Raw genomic sequence first — 6000 nt, 5'->3', positions numbered from 1 at the left:
CGTCCCCAAGTAAAGCTTACAGGACTCTCTTCCTGTGCTTATTTGGGTCACATAGAAGTAGAGAGCAAGTCCCCAGTTTGGCGGTAGTCAGAGAACAAAGACGCGTCCAGCTGCTGAATGCCGGCAGGGACAAGCCATCCGGAGCCCCCGTGGGGAGAATGGAAACTTAACCCGGGAATCTCAGCTCTGTTAGTGTTGCAGTCTGGGGAGAGGGCGAACCAGTTAGCACAGGGCCAGCATCCAGGCTCCCCAGCCCTCATTTCCTCCAGCCCTGAAGTCTGTGAGTCATCTGTCCACTTTCAACTCAGCTGTTTCACGGCCTCTGCCTCCTCGCGCTGACCGGCAAGGTCAGATGCACGACCTCAGAGCACCCCGGTCAGGCGACTGGCACCTATTTGCAGAGCGGGAACCAGGGTCCTGCCCTGAGTGGGGGGGGGGGGCGCGGGGAAGAGGTGGGCACTGCTGGTCAACCAGCCCCACCCTCCGTCCCTTTATATGACTATTTTTTTAAGATTTTATTTAATTATTTGACAGAGAGCATGATCACAAGCAGGCCGAGAGTCAGGCAGGGCAGGGGAAGCAGGCTCCCTGCCGAGCAGAGAGCCCAATGCAGGGCTCGATCCCAGGACTCTGGGATCATGAGCCGAAGACAGAGGCTTTAACCCACTGAGCCAGCCAGGCGCCGCTATGTTATTTTATTTTATAGGGCAATTCCCATGTTCCCAGGAGCTCAGGCTTGGGTTCAGAAGGCCTACCACCCCCGACTGAATCCAGTTAGTCCCTCGTTCCAGGAGATGGTCCTCTGCATTGGCAGGCACGACCCTCCTCACTTTCCTCCCACCCCACCCCCGGCCGGCTCCCTAAAGAACCTCTCACAGATCCCGTGCCCTCCGGAACACGCATGCGTGTTTCTGTTCCTATCACTCCCCGTCTCCTGGCCTCCTTACCCTGGCATGCACAGCCTGGCCGCCTTCTCCGTTTTGTTTGCTGGTCAGGTGCACAGTGTCACAGCGGGTGGTCTTTCCTCTGTGCCCCAGTCCCTGTGGACCCCCGACACCCTCCCACTACCCCCTGCCAGGATTAGTCTGAACAAGTCTCAGTGGCTGCTTGTCAGCGATTGGCTCAGGACGGGACTCGAGTTCGAATCTACCCTGTGTCTGCTGAGTGGGGCAGGGAGCAGGGTGTCGGGCTGTAGAGAGAGAAGGGACGTCGTCTGTGGAGATTTAGGAATCCCCCCCCCTCCGCCCCCAGCAAGAGAACAACAGAAAAGAGATGACATCAGTGCTTCCTCTGGACGTTGTCTTGTGGGGATCTCACAGCGCTCCTATGCCCGGAGACAGGTTGGGATGGGCTCCAGCGGGGCTTGATGACCCATCCTGGAGCCTGCCCGCAGGTAAGTCCCTGATCACTGAGAGAACACATTCCTCTGTGATTCTGGGGGTCCCCTCGCAGGCAAATACATCCTAAATCATCCTAAAAACCTAAGCTTTCCCGTCCCCCACCTCCGTCTGCCTGTTCGATTCGCTCACGCTCCCTCTCCCTACTTGCATTTTATCCAATTTTCAAAATTCCAAGTTCCCTCCTTCGTGAAGCTTCTCCAGGTATCTACTTTTTGTTTCTTTTTCTTTTAAGAGCTCTCGAGCACTTTCTCCCTCTTGGGAGGCGTTCGCTCTGCTCCGGCTTCCACGGACATGGATGTTGGTTCTGCTTCTGTGGCTTCTCAGCCCTCCTAAGTGGGAAGGTCCTAGAGAGGAGCTAAGACTTCGCGTTCCCCTTCCCGATGCCCGGCTCAGAGTCACGTACTGCGCATTCAGTAACGTCTACTAAGTAACGCACAGACCGACCGACCGACAGAGGATGGGAACAGCCACCATCTCCGGCCTCAGAGGGGATGCCGCGGAAGCCGTGTTTGAGGTCCTGGCTGCGCGGGGCCGGGGATGGGCCCCTGCTCTGGCCGCAGCTTCCTAAGCGCTGTAAGAACCAATCCTGACCGCAGGCTCCTGCCATGCCCCGTGCTCCCCTCAGAACACATCACAAGCCCAGACGAGCATTCTGATGTCCCCGGGGGACCAGATGTCCCAGACTGGGCAAAAGGGCCTCCTGCGGAAATAGGGTAAGCCGAGTGGTCGACTCCCAATGTGAGCAGGAGACACACGGAGAGGCCTTGCCTCAAGGTGACCTTCTGCTGGACAGGGACGCCCCGCCCCCCACAGGCTACATCTTTATTCGCAGTGTTTCCATATGGAAAGAAGGCGGCATCTCCTCTCTACCTCGGGAAGCTGCCCGAGGGCCAAACGTTACCAAGGGCTTTGATTGGCTTGGAAATAGAAGAAACACACGGGGAAACTGCCCTCCCCCAGTGGCGAGTGCTTATTCATGGCCGAGACAGAGATGGATCTGACGTGGCGGGATTTCCTCCAGCGGCCAGAACAGCCGAAGAGGACGTTTGCACCTGACCGGAGGTGACACGCTGTCGCCTGTGGCCGCCATGTGCTCGGCTGCAGCTGGTCGTGTGAGCACCCTGCGGCGAGGAAGACGGCGGCGCCATCCTCGTAGCCCAGGCCGCAGGGCACGTCCCGGGGACCCCAGGGCCTCCCGCAGAAGGCATGGAGCAGGGTCCCCGGGTCTCCCTCAAGTGCTGGCTCCGAGGACGCTTCCGTGCCCCGAGGCTGGAAGCTAAAGTGAGAGTCTAGTGAGGAGGGAGGGCAGCTGTCTCAAGGCCCGGCTTCTCCCCGTCCTGGCAGCTAGAGCAGCCCCGGGCTTCCCTCCTCCCACCCCAGCCCAGGGCAGCGAGGCAGGGACTCGGGGGGAAGCAGGGCTCTGTGGCCGTAAGGAGCCTCCAGGGGCCTGACCGTGCTGCGGGTCTGCAGGCTGCGGGAACGGAAGGCTCCGGGCTGCATAATGGCCTCCAGAGCCTCGCTGGGAGATCGCGGCTGGATCGGCTGCGGCAGCTCCCTCGGACGCTGAGCCCTTCCCAACCTCGCTGCTTTCCTGCGTTACGCCGGACAAAAAGCAACGCTTTGTAGGTGACAGACTTAACCTACCAAAGGCAAGACCTACCTACATGCCAGGTCTTCACCGCGCTGTTGCCAAGTGCTGGTCTCGGGATCGCGTCGGACAGGCCTCGCCGTGTTGAGTGCGGACGGAGAGGTCTGCAGAGCACTCTCGTGGCGGCCAGCGTTCTCCGGGGACAGAACTCACAGGACGGAGAGCGAGAAAGATCGAGGGAAGGGTTCGTTGTAAGAGTTCCATAATCCCATGACTGTGGAGCCTGAGAAGGGAGTGAGCTGTGGGGTCGTCTGGTCCGAGAGCAGGAGGAAAGGGATGTCCTAGCTCAGGTGGACAGAGCGGCCTCTGTCTCCCTCCAGCTCTCTGGTCACGCAGGCCCACAGCGGAGGGGACCGCGCCTGCCCTGCGGAGGGCCGCCCGCTTGACTCGGTCCCACAACCCACACGCTCGTGTCCTGTGAAGGCTCCTCACAGAGGCACCAGAAATCATGTTCTGCCTGCTACCGGGGCATCCTTTGGCCTGGTCAGCGTAACCCTCACCTCCCTCGCAGAACCCCTGTCTCTCCAGTCCCCTGGAATGTTACTCCAGATCGTGATTCAGCTGCTGGGCCGGATTTCCAGCATCTCTAACCCCTACCTTGTTGCTTCTCATCCGACTTTTGCCGGATAGCTTGAGAAACGTACTATTTTTTTTAAATCTCTCTTATTCTTTCCCCCATTGTCGGCTCAAACTGCCCTCTCCGGTGATGCACAGTAGTTCAGGAAGTGCACTTTCTATGAGGACAAGGAAAACCACCCATGTGCAAACTTCTCGAACCCTTCCAAGTCCCCCAGAGTGCCTTCCTCCCACCTCTTCCGGCTGTTTCTCACATCGGTGTGAGCCAGCGACCTCACCCTGCAATCGTATCTCGTTGCGCTCCGTCTTGGGTAGACCCAGTCGTGTTTCCTGACCATCCACGCTCTGGACTCCGTCACGCTCCCAAAGGGGACGTGGCTGCTCATTCCCAAGATTCTTCCGAGCAGCCCCAAGCAGAGCCCTGTGCTTGCAACTGGCTGCCGTACTCTGGGCTGTATTCCTCTGTGACCCCGGCAGAGTCCCACAGAACGTCCTGACCATCATAAGCAATTAGATCAATTAAATGTTTCTAGAATGAAAAGGAATACTGCCGACTTGGGATCTTTGTGTTCAAAATAGGAACCTAAGCCTCCCCTCTTGGGTCACGGTTTCCTCGTACTCAGAGATGGCATTTGGTGTTATTGAGCCTTTGCCATTCTGCTGCCCCATTGCAGGGACGGGGTCCACCCACGGACTAGGTCACGGCCTCCAGTGAGCTTCGGGTGCAGCTTCCAGGTCGCAGGAGTCACCACTTGGCGGAAGAGCCGGGGCAGGGAGAGGCAGACGTGGGCATCGGCGTTTGATGTCATCCAGGCGTTCAGAGAGGATTGCTCTGGCCAGTGCTGTCTTTATCCAAAGCTGTACCTGAATGTCAGCCTGCCTGAGTGGGAAGCCCCCATTCCTACGGAGCTCTGGCTGGCGTCCCCTCAGATGAGGCTGCAAAGGGCCGCTGAGAAACTTGGCATCACCCAGCATGGCCCAGCCTCCCACCACCTGCTCGTCCAGTCTCTTCCTTCCCTTCCGTCATGCCTCAGTCTTCATCCCCCCCGGAGCTACCCTGCTTATTCCACTTCCAGTTGTCTAGAAGATGGGACTGAAGCGTATATTTGCTATGTGTCTTGAATAAAATTTTATACTTTTTTTTTAAAGATTTTATTTATTTATTTGACAGAGAGAAATCACAAGTAGACAGAGAGGCAGGCAGAGAGAGAGAGAGGGAAGCAGGCTCGCTGCTGAGCAGACAGCCCGATGCGGGACTCGATCCCAGGACCCTGAGATCATGACCTGAGCCGAAGGCAGCGGCTTAACCCACTGAGCCACCCAGGTGCCCTAAAATTTTATACTTTTTTAAAAGAAAAAAGGAACCTCTCTGACCCCCACCCCAAAAGATGAGAAAATAAAAAACAACAACAACTAAAGATCAGACACATTGAAAGTAGCTTGTGAGGTTCTCTTTCATGGCTCCGTTTATTTCAGTTTTTTTTTTAAATGACCCACACATGTTCTACAAAGCGTACATTCCCACAGGTTCATGGCAAAGTCCCCCTGCTCCCTGGGTGCCTGGCCTTGTAGAAAAGTCTCATCCATGTCTTGGAAACCATAAACACAAGAAAGGATTACTGTAAACTCTCTACTCGTAAAATTCCACAGGACTGAACTTCATTCTCTGGTTTCTGTGCTTGGGAGAAAAGGCACAAACCAAATGAATCCTTCACTCTAGAAAACTAGTGCCAATAATGGACATTTAATAAAGCTTTGTAGCACCTGGGGTCTCCGTTGAAGCCTCTGCCTTCGGCTCAGGTTACGATCTTAGGGTCCTGGGATCGAGCCCCACATCAGGCTCCCTGCTCAGTGGGGAGCCTGCTTCTCCCTCTCCCTCTGTCCCATCCCCCACTCATGCTCTCTCTCTCTCTCAAATAAAATCTTTAAAAAAAAAAAAATAAAGCTTTGTAAGCTACACAGAACCAGGAATATAAAAAGGAATGCAATTGCATTTATTAACCCAAGACCTGAGACCCGCATCCGGGGGCGTCTCTCTTCTCCCGCCTGCCAAGAGCAGAGCTGGTTCTTCTGTCCTGTTTCAGGCTCATGCCCTAACCGCTACATTTCTAGACTCAGCACTTGCTCCCAAGTCTGTACCCTGAGAAATGGTCTTTGAAATCCTTCCGGACTGAGGTTTGTTCTCATGGCTCTTTTAAAATCCTTAGTGACCAGCAGAGAACTTAAAATAGAATAACTTTTAAAATAAATATACAAATAAAAATAAAAGAAAAAAGGATGAGTGTATGGATAGAGGGAGGGAAGGAGGGATGGACGGACGCGTGGAGGGAAGGAGGAAGGGATGGCTGAGTGGACAGAGGGATGGTACATGCATGG

This window comes from Meles meles, chromosome 7, assembly GCF_922984935.1.
Source record: "Meles meles chromosome 7, mMelMel3.1 paternal haplotype, whole genome shotgun sequence".
In the NCBI taxonomy this organism is placed as follows: domain Eukaryota; kingdom Metazoa; phylum Chordata; class Mammalia; order Carnivora; family Mustelidae; genus Meles; species Meles meles.
This window is presented reverse-complemented; position numbering follows the sequence as displayed.